Source organism: Lepisosteus platostomus, chromosome 9, assembly GCF_059453375.1.
Source record: "Lepisosteus platostomus isolate fLepPlt1 chromosome 9, fLepPlt1.hap1, whole genome shotgun sequence".
NCBI classification, from domain to species: domain Eukaryota; kingdom Metazoa; phylum Chordata; class Actinopteri; order Semionotiformes; family Lepisosteidae; genus Lepisosteus; species Lepisosteus platostomus.
In genome coordinates, this window is record NC_142619.1 from 44,147,463 (window position 1) to 44,159,562 (window position 12,100).

The following is a 12,100-nucleotide window of genomic DNA, read 5'->3' on the forward strand; positions in this document are numbered from 1 at the left end:
GCTGCATCTGGGCACTTCACCAGCTGTCTGGGTACTTTGGCATTTGTCTGTAACATATATACTGTATATGTATACTGTACAGTATATATGCAATGGGTGTGCTTCTATTATTTCTTCAAATCGTCTTTCTACCTGTAGGAATGCCCACCCAAAGCCAAATTTAATCAATAAAGATGTGATTAGGTTTGTAAAACAAATGCATTCTTCTGGTTACTTGTGTCCAAGGTCACATTAGTCGATAAACACGTAACTATGCTTGGAAACTAAGATTGTACGATATGAGTGCTTCACCAAGGTCAGCTAAATCAATGGAGATTTGACTGGGAAAGGAAACATCATTTTGTTCTGCCAGTTTAAAGGGAATTCTTTGTTTAGAATAGTGACCAAGATGAAACTCTGTGGAGTCACACCTCCATTCTCTGACCTCTAAATGCACTTAACTAAAAAAAAGAACTAATAAATCCCTTTCAAATACATTGAAAACCACAGAATAATTACCTAGACTTGACAAATATCTAGCACTTTTTGTCTGACTATGGTTTCAGAACATAATCAGATATGTTATTCCTTTTTTAATATACAGTAGAATTGTAAATGCGGTAAGTATAATTCTATATAATATTATTTGTTTTAATATAATACTATATTAAGACAAATAACTGATACAAAATATTACTGTATACAGTACCTCCACACTAAATCTAACAAATTTTGGTAGTGATAGTTTCCATACCTTGAAGAGAATACAGCTACATTGACTTTTAATTCACAACAAAAAAACACTTTTGTTTCTAAAGAAAGTAATCTGCCATTTTTTTTCATCAAAATCATTTTAAAACAGTGTCTTTTTAATAGTTGATTGGTATAAGGAAATGGTTATCTCAGATTCCAGGCTACAGATTTTATTTAATGATTGTTTTTAATGTCACATTTATGATTCATTTATGAATCCTTTTCCCTAATCAATAAAATGCCCAAAGGTCCTATCTGAGGTCCTGATTTTACTCATTTGTGGGATTAATAAGCAGAGCCACATGCTTGTGCTACAAAGGAGAGATCAATATCAATAACAATTCACCTTAAAGGGACATTATTTCTGTAAGGTTTCAGACAGGCCATAACAATGAAGGGTTTCACTGGACAATTTTCTCATAATTGAGTTTAGACATCATCAACCATGAGGTATTGTAATAGAAAAAACCTTGTAGAGGATATTTTCTCAAAAAATGATTGAGACACTTTTATTACTTTTATATTATACTCAGTGTTTTTATGTCACATTCTTTCTACTTAATTTAACAACACGCCACTAAAATCAAATACCCCCACACCTACACAGATGACAAATGCTAAGAGTAGCTTCTTCTGGCACATGACCTTCAAAAGTACTAGTTTTTACTTAATATTAGCAAATATATGTCCACTCACTCTAAGAATTAAAAAATATTTACAGGTATATTGGCAAGACAGAAAGAAGACTGGCAAACTCACCAATTTGGACAATTGATTGTATATTTTACTTTATATATTTTCTTTCTCATCATACATGTATGTTTCTTATTTGTCAATGGGTGCATGTTGTGTTAAATGTGTGGTATATTGTGTTATATCTTTTACCTGCCTACAAAGAAAATTTCGCATCTGGAACAATTAAAGGAAAGTAACAGTTTCAGGGAACATGTGACAGCAGTGAGGATCAAAGATCTCTCCAAGCTAATAGTTCCCTATTTCATCTCTCCTGGCCATGGTTTTTAATGGCCTTGCTCTCTGCCTCCCTTGACAAGGATTTCAGGACTTCTACTCCAGAAAGACATCAGAAACCAAGGTCATCCTTAAACATCCCTTCTTTCGGTTGAAGGAACTGAATAATTAAATTTAACTGTATAATTTTATAATCTAATCATTTATACTAGAATCACCATTAATGATCATGGGTATCAGTTTAACTTTTGATTTTCAAATGATTAATATTGATTATTTTATTATTACCTAACTAATCACTAATACAATATATGTGTAATATATACAGTATGTATAACTTATACTGTATGTAACTATACTTTATTATTAGAATCATTTTGAATCTTCCCAGCTTGTACCTCTGGTTACAACTGGATGAAAAGCCATATATTCATGTATACTGACACTGCTAGCTACTAGCATCCCACAGAATATGTTGGAAATATGTTTATTAAACTGTCAAGGGACACATACTGTAACACAACCCTGATGGAGAGAAGCAGTGGATGGTGGAACTACAACATCCTGATAAGAGTTGGTACTGTATGAACTGGTTTGCAGGGAACATTTCTGTGTCCAGGGGTTGCAATGGAGACCATTCTTATTTGGCCTTAAATTCTGGTGATGAAGGTGAAGAAGACTAGGGAGATTATGGGATGTAAGCTGGGATGGTACATGAGATGGTCAAATGGTGATCATTTACTGCATTGCACAGCCAACTAACCAAATAGAAACATTCCAGATTAAGCAAGATAGAAAGTGATAGTATACAGATGCAGCCATTCAAAATGCATGGTACAAGCCCGTGTCGCACGCAATTACCCACAGGTCACCGCATTGTACTGCGGTACGTGATTGGCTTGCCAAAATGGCCGACAGGGGCACTTGTGGTGCATTGAAAAGATCTAATCATTTAATCTATTTACTATGCATGTTTTAATCCACTTAGTATTGAATATTTATATGGAATTTTACAACTAAAGGGAAATTTTAGTAGCTAAGCATAAAAAGAAGAGGAGCATAACGCATCTGATGGTCATAAACGATATTAATATAGGAACATAAACATATTATGTAATACTGGTGTGTATTTTTTCTTTAAACTACCAATACCAGCCATATACAGTTTACACAATATATTTATGTTCCTAAATTGATATAGTTTATGAGCATGTGAAGGGCATGGTGAAACGGAGATTCTCAAAACTTAATTTGTATGATTGAAAACGAATAGTTGATTGGATCAACGAAATGCTGTGGTGTTACTTATTGTCAATAAAAAAATGAAGTTTTTTTGTTTACAAAGACGGTTACAAAGAAAGTGGAGCACGGTTATACTTTGCGCTTACAGCCTGTCCAAGGTCATTCATTATTAATACTATTAGTAATATCTTCCGTAAAGACTTTGATGCATTAAATATTTCTGCATAATAAAAATATTTATGATAAAGGTGGAAGGTTGTGTACTTTTGTCCAACTGAGCAATCTTGCTGTCATAAAATATACCAACTTTTAAAGTTTAATGATTAACATGCTGTAATACACAGTTTAAAATTATTAAAAGTCAAAAGAGTATTCAACTTAAATTCTTAATTGGAAAAAGATTGTCCTTCAGCAGTGACCGGGATTTAAAACCAGGCGTTTTCTGGCTAGAGCAGCGTACCTCGCTCGTTTTGAATGGCTGCATCTATAGGTGGGGGAATATTTAATCAGCCACCCCCACCTGAAAGTATATTTAATCTCTGATGCATGCTTTGTACTTTGGGTTTTACTTGTATTGTGGAACTCCGTTGTGTGCACATCATGAATAAAGGAAAAAGAAAATCGTCTCACTGCTGTCTCTGGTCTGGTCCATTTGGGGCCATACTGACTGCTGCCTACTGAGGGAATTAAGAAATGTTAAACTACTCTTCTTTAATCTTTCTTGCTTCTCGGCAAAGAATTAAACTGTTCACCCTTGTGGAAATGGTTACAATCCGTATTCAGAGTGTGGGGAGGATCCTTTGTACAGTATATTTTTATAGGTTTAGTTTTGCTGGTCATGTTTATTCTTTGTGTAACATCTTAAAGAAATATGTGTTAAGGTAATTAACTCTGTTATGGTTGTTCCATATAGTCATAAAGGCGAAAACCTCATATTATAGAACATGATTGGTGATGTAGCAATATGTTCTAAGGGGGGACTGAGGGAATCAAGAAATGTTAAACTACTCTTCTTTAATCTTTCTTGCTTCTCGGCAAAGAATTAAACTGTTCACTCTTGTGTCCCTGCAAGCACCACAGGATTTGTACTTTTTCAGCATGACTAAGAATAACATGAGCACAACGCCTTATGAAACGTTGGACACATATCCTCTTTTCTGAAGCTGTGCTCTAAAAATTATAGTATATAGAATGGTTTGTCTGTTAACCCAGCTCAGGAACATTGTGTGTTAACATTTGTTAAGGATATTGCGTTATGTGTTGTCTACGTCGAACTTTGTTACACTATATACTGAAAAAGGACTAACTTTATAACCGTTCGGAGAGACTGGCCGGTGCAGGCTGCTCTCCTGTATGCATACGAAATAAATAACTTCTTTCACAGAAAGCAGGACTCTGTCAGTTATATGACACAACACTACGCAGTGATAGACTAGTTTCTTTTCCAAACCTCTCCATTCATTCAGAGGTTTAAGATTTTCACATCCCTTCCCAGATCTCCCTTTGTTTGTTTTGTTTGGCTCTTTCTTACCTGTTCCATCCTTTATTCTCCTGTGATTTACCGTATATTCTTCCTACCTTCCACTCTCTCCCTCACACCTGAAAAAAGGCTCAATACCTGAAATGTTAATTTTTCATCTCTACTTTTTGGCATGAAAATGACCTTTACTTATTCCTCTGCTGCCGATTCATGCTCAAACTGCCTGCTATTTGAACCTCTTTAGAGCAAGATGGACAAATACTATCTGGAGTATTTACAAAAGGAAAATTGAATAGAATCACAAGTATTAAAGTACAGCTCATTCCTCTAAGTTTAATAATAAATATCCCTTCAGTGTTCAAATACCTGTCAGGTTTTGGTTTTTCAGGGAGGAATCCAGTTATAAACATTGGTGTTCAACTGTAGCTTGCTCCCTTGTCTCTTGCTTTTTTTTCACTCCACAGTTTCATGTCTTATTTTCTTACATTTTGTCTAAGCACATCAGACAGTAATATTGACAACTAGTCATTTTAGGAACTTTCTACATATTTTCATTCTGATTAGTGGTTCAACTGACTGTACTGTGCTGAAATTTACAGTATAACCAATATAAACATTGTAACTACAGAATATTGTACGAATATCTCCAGTGCTGCATAAGAACTAAATCACATCAAATTAATTAGAGAGAGATTTGATTGGGTGCAGGTAATTTAACTTGTAATTTGACAAAAACAGAAATTTTACTGGTGGGCAACAAATATCAGCTGGAAAAGCAAAAGAGCTTCACAGTAATAGCGGAATTCACGAAACAGCAATAGTCAGGAATCTGCGAGATGCACTTGATCTTCTCCTGTCTTTTGAGCCCCATTTGAAACTTTTTTTTCACTTTACGAATATTGCCTGCATTAGGCAATGTCTATCAATATCCAATGCTGAGTGCTTGATTCACACATTCATAACATCAATGCCTGATTTCTGCAACTCTTTTGTCTATGGGCTCCTTAACAAAATTCTCAATAAGGTACAATATGGCCAAACCTCTGCAGCTCAACACAGACAGTATATCACTCCAATACTTAAATCCATTTTTTGGTTCCCTACAAAGTCACATATTCAATATATGTCTGTTTAATGAAGGGTTTAAGTAATCTGGCCTCATCATACTGTATTTCTCTGAATTCCTTCATGTACTGTATACTCTCTCTATAGGCTCTATTCAGTTGAAGCTGGTCTTCAGCTCACTGTACCTAGAACTAAAACACAGGCTTTTGGTAATTGTGCCTTTTCTGTCATTGTTCCATCATTATAGAATGCCCTTCTTCCACTTAAAAGTAAGTTACTTTTTTACTAGGGAGTGTGTCTGATTGCCCTTCAATTTAGCCTATATTTTTTTCTTTTACTTTTTACTGTATTTCTTATCTTTTTCTTTTTTCATCACAATTTATTTCCTTGAGTTTGGAAATGCACTCTATAAATAAAAGGTATTATTATTTGTACTTCTTCTTTAACTTCAAATCAAGTTTAAAAAAACAGAAAAAGAACCAATATGCACCACTTTTCAAGAGAACAATGTTTTCATATCATTGGTACTGTATGTTGGAGATTGACTAAGTTACTTCAGGCGGTCTTGCCACTCATGCAGAGCACTCTGTAGTAAGGCTTTGTATAGACCACCTTGATGCACATCTGATAGTGTGGCATAGACATACAAAATGACACACTAACTTTGTGCTCAACAGCCCAATTAATTGGGAGATCCAAATGTGGTGGTCTCAGCAGGAGTGTCTAATCACTAAATAACGTTTAACTAAATAACTTTTAGTGATTAGCAGCAATCAGAGTGCACAGGGTTACATGTATACTTCACTCTCTGCACTTCATGTGGGCTGGTCCTGACATGACAAAATTTTAATAGAGCAACACATATCCTCATTGTGCTTGTATGACAACGATTGCCTTGTAAGATGAGATGTGCTATAAGGACATACAGTAAGAAAGGTTACAGATGAAAGGAGGCCATTAGCCAGTTTGATAGTTTGTAGGATAGTGATCCAAAGATCTCATTCAGCTATTTCATGAAGGATGCCAAGGTATCCATCACATGTATGAGCAGCTTGTTCCATACTCACACAATATTTTGGGTAAAGAAGTGGGTAATGTTCTCAATTCTCTGTTTCAAATTAACTTCCACATAGTTCCAATTATGTTGAAAGTTTCCACTACTACAGTAGGCTACACAAACTAATACCAAATGACATTCAGGATAACCTCCTGTTAATCAACCCTGTTGATGATAAATGTTAATGAACAAAAATATTTTATCTATGTAATATACTTTCAATACAATGTCAGTAAACCTACTACAAAAAATCCTAATATATTTGTGAATTTGTTGCAGTAATGCAGTGAAGCTACTTTAAATAACATTATTTTTCCTTATAAGTTTATCTTTCCATTGTTGAATGGGGCTTTTTATACACTTAAAATACTTCAGTTCATAAGATATGGTTCAGTAGTTCTACCAGACTTGTTCAGCACTCAACAACAATAGCTCTTCTGCATTTTATGTACTGTACTTTATGATTAAAGAGGAAAAAGGCAGTGAAACTAAGTATAATACATGCTCAAGGCATCTCCTGAATGAGAATACTAAACCAGGAGTTGTCTAGACAACTGAGAAATCAACACTTCTAAACTCAAGCAGACATATTTTGTTACATTTCTTTGAATTAAAACACAAATTCACATAGTGCCAGTCATTCAAGGGGATTCTGAAGATGAAAATGTTCTGTAGATGGTTATGGCCTTCCTTGGCAGAATAAAACATGGCTGCAAAGGATATGGTAGAGTCCACCAATTCTTGCTCATCTAAAAAAGAGTTTGGGGAACCACCTCTGGCCATCCAACCAAAAACTCAGTCACATTTCTTCCATACATCTAAAATCTAAGACAAATAATTACCAACCTGAAGGTAGGAAACACCTGTGTGCACAACAATGCTCCTGATAGCTTAATTCCCTACTGTATGTCTGTTTTGACCACCATCTTATCCATGTGAAAGCAGGAGTAGTAATTTGTTCTATTTCCATAGTGATTCACCAAGATTCCCCTTGTTATTTGGCTTTACTGTCACTGCAACAAAAAAGAAACATGGAGTAACTTTCCTTGTCATAGATGAGGAGCTGAGAATTGTCTTCCAACTTCAAAAGTGCAGTGTTTGAAAAACCAAAAGGCTTACAAAAATAAAACATCTTAAATCTCTCTAGTACTTGCAGATCTCCTAGTCAAAACCTCCAAGGGTGTTACCGCATAGAGGTTGTATGTTCTCACCATTTTTCCAGGTTTTCTGGTTTCCTCCCACATTCCAAGGACATGATGGAACAGTGGTGGCTCTGTGGCTAAGGATCTGCGCCTGTGGCTGGAGGGTTGCTGGTTCGTATCCTGCGACCGGCAGAGGAATCCTACTTGCAATATAAATGGCTGACCCTGCACTCTGACTCCAAGCTTCTCTCCCTATCTGTGTGTTTCATGGAGAGCAAGTTGTAGTATGTGAAAAGACAAAATTCCTAATACAAGAAATTGTATATGGGTAATAAAGTGATCTTATATCTTATAGAATGGACTGGCATCCCATCCAGGATGTATCTAATTTTCCACCCAATGCTTCCTGAGATACCTGTTGGCTCCAGGCCACAGTGACCCTGAATTAGATAAGTGGTTATTGTTGTGATGTGTTTTTTTTGTCTTTAATTGTTTATATCAGGTGCAGAATAACAATTTGAGCTACATACAGTAGATCATCTGTCACCTTCTAACTACTGACAGATTTGACCTGATGTCCACCCTCCATATGCATTTGCTAAGCTGGATAAAGTAATAATATTTAATGAGGACTGGAAGATCCACCTACTGCGCTGCCTAGAAAATATCAAGAAGGCAGGGATAATGGGAAACCCAAGTAAAAGCAGATTAGGATTTAAGGCTTGGATAAAAATGTTGCTTCACACTTTCATGAGGCTTGTTGGATTCCACCAGCAGTTTATACTCAGTTTTGCAGAGCTTGCGCTCTATCTCACAGACCCACAAAAAAAGGCTGCTTCTTTGGACCTCTAAGTCTAACCTGGCTTTAGAGGACTTGAAGGAGGCTTTGTGCAGTGATCCTGAGTTGCATGTGCTTGGCTTTGCAAAGCATTTATTTCTGATAATAAATACTTCTGAAATAGGAAAAGGAGCTGAAGACTGTCTAGGGCTTGGATCACCTAGTGCACTGTTGGAGTTGCAAACTTTTGTAAAATGAAAAGAATTATGCTATATAAGGGCTAGTAAATGTATTTTGGAAGCCATTTATTACAGTACGTGTTGGGATACAATAATGACCGACCATGAATGCAGGTGAAAAAGGAGATGATTGCCATAGTTATGTCTTGGTTTTGTGGCTCTGCAAGCAGCGGGAATGAGCATAAAGGATATGCTGATGCTGTTGAGCGTGCTGCCTCATGGCAGCTGAAGCATCCCTGTTTGGTTTATTGGAGGTATCTATTTCTACGGGACGAAACCCCAGGATGCATTTATAACAAATGGCCACTAGATGGGGGAGAGAGGAGGATTTTCAGCTACAATTCCTGTTCAGGAAACTGAGCACCTGAATAAACGAATGCGAAAGGCATTAGGGCTGTCACCTTTTAACATTTTTCTTTCTACCTGCCAACAGAACTGAAGTTAGTATTGCTAAATTCATTATATGTCAATATTCATTAATTTAAAAGGGATATGTGATGATGACAGGAGGGTGTGCCCAACACAAACTGCTTGTTTCATAAACATTTTCTTAAACATCTTAGGTTGTTTAACACAGTGCAGGTGAAACCTCCATTTCCAATACTATCCAGAATTTAATGTTATTGGTACATTAATACCATATCTTAGTGTAATCCAAGACATTTTGCAATCATTCTGCTTTTTTTCTTGCAGTTATTCATTAATCTGAACTGTTCACAAATGGGAAACTAATGCCTTTCCCAGATGGTCAGATTTTGGAACACCAATCTTCTTCAGGAAAAAAAATGCTTTTATGGAGATTTTATCAAACAAATTCTTTTTGAAATTACATGGTAGGACTGCAGTGCCAAATTACTTAAAATCTTCAGGCCAATGGAATACTGATCCCTGGTATCATTTATTTCCTATTTTATAGTCTGTAAAATTGATTTTATATTTGTGTTAGGTAGATATGTAATATTTTAAAAAAATATAGTATGTATTAGTGCATAGCTGGCAAAGAACAATTGAAGCAAAATAAATCAAATTAATTTCACATCGACAGCTTATATCTACATTTTGAATATCGTATTCGTGAAATTTACATATCCATAGAGATAGAGAGTTTTCACATGATCATTCACAGAATAACCTTTTCATATTGAATTTTACTGCAGTATACCTACTGATTAAATGCTAGAAAGTCATCTTAAAGCTGTCCACTCAATAGACAGTCTGAAAGATGTACTGTACTGTAGTACCTACAGTATCTGATAAGCAGGATAAATCCGTCTCGTGGAAGAAGTATCATTAAACCATACTGTAACAAAGACAAACCCTCATACTGTATGCACACTTAATTATACATCTAAGCAAGTATATTATATTGTTCCAAAAGCATTTTGTAATTTTGTGATAATTCACTGATGATCATATCTAACCAACTGGGAATAATTATAACTGAAATGGTAAATGTTACACATTTTTTTTTGTTAAAATGTTATCTTCCTAATGTTATTCCCGTCATTTATTTAAGACATATACAGCATACTTGAGATCTACCCCTTTTCTACTGTTGTTTTTTATTGTAACCACCTGACATAAAATAAAGGCCTTTTAATCTGATCTTTCTTTAAAAGTGTTTCCACTTGTCCAATACATTTGAGTACTTAACAATTACAAATTGGTTCACTCAGTATCTTAAAACTAACATCACAGCTGGAACGAGTTAAGCTTCATGAAAATTAAACACATTATGATAAATAAGAATTATATTGAGGTGAATTGGCTACAAATGGAGAACTGTGACAGAGATTAGGCAGGAGGCAGGTTTGCCAATTCACAAAGCAGAGGTGTGTTATTCACCAGGGAGAGTTGCAGAAGAGATAGAGAACAGGTAGAAAGAGGGGGGTGGCAGAGAAGAGAAGCTGCTGCAATACAGGTCAGGGAGCAATGGCATATGGTGCTATAATGTAGCATATGATAAATACTATAAAGATATGTAACTCTCAAGATTACACTAATAAAATTAAGAGGCTATGCAGGTTTTATTCCAAACACATTTGTTATACAAAAATATCTTAATTTAGATAAACTTTAAACAGTAAAGGAACAATAGGTTTATTCCATGCTGAAAAAAAGAAGAAAGAAAACACAACGTTTTGGCCATGGAACCTTCTTCAGGTGTGAGGGCTTCAGGCTTATAAATAAAGTATATAGATCCCAGTCATATTAAGATGAACAACTTTGACACTGCAATAAAACAGTATACAATATTTGACAAAATGAAAAAACAGGCCAGACAGAATCATAGCATTATCCAATAGCTTGGCAAGTGGGGCCATGTTCTCAAGCATAAGAATGCTATTTATACCACAGGTGCAAAACACAATCATAATTTCACACAATCCTTTCCTGTGATTTCACATTGTCACAGACAACTTTACACTTCACTTAGTGAGGCATAAACTATAGTACTACCAAAACCCTTACCTTAACTGTGCCAACTTTAACCATTATGTGGGAGTTTCACAAGATAATGAGGCAAACTGACTATAAAGGTTCGGTGTAAAAGAAACTCATCTACAAATCTCCCTTCCGAGCACATGACAAACATTCTGTTGTTACAGCTATTCTTCATTAATCTAAGCAACAACAAAAAAAAGTTAAAATTCTACTTTTTGTAGAGTACAGCACCTTAAGATCATAACAAATGACTTTTAGGAGAATTCCTGCACACATCTGTGGTGTTACCTAAACCTTCCTTAGAGATATGAATTGTGCTATTTATAACTAGAGACTAATGAAGCTCAATTGTGTAATATCACATTCTGGAATCTAATAGACTTTGTCCTGGTGAAACAAAAAACTTACAGTTTATAGACATGGTGATTACTAATATTCATGGTTAAGATCTACTTAAATTAAACAGGTTATTTTTGTTTTTTAGTATTAAAACTAGCTTATGTTCAAACTATCATAATGTAGAATTATTTGCTTAATTCATTATCAGTATATCTTTAATTGGATTTTAGTTCAAATTTTTCCTGTTTGTATTTACAGTGTCTCAATTTGTTACCAATGCTATCAGCATCAGTATAATGTATATTTTGGGTCATAAACACGCAGAATTACATTATTTATTTTCACTCCCTAGTGGTATGTTAATGCAACATTATGCAATGCAAACTCCACTATGTAATATCAAACTATGTAATAAAAAACCTTAACATCATATACATTTACAATGCAGAATACTGTTTGATTGAAAGTTCATCTTAATTATATCAGAGCCATGCTATTTAATATAATAATGCTACATAACATATAGTATTTAATAAGCTACTTTCAGTCTAAATTGAAAAACCTTGGGGTGATATTCCATTCTGGCTTAACATTCGACCCACATATTGTCAA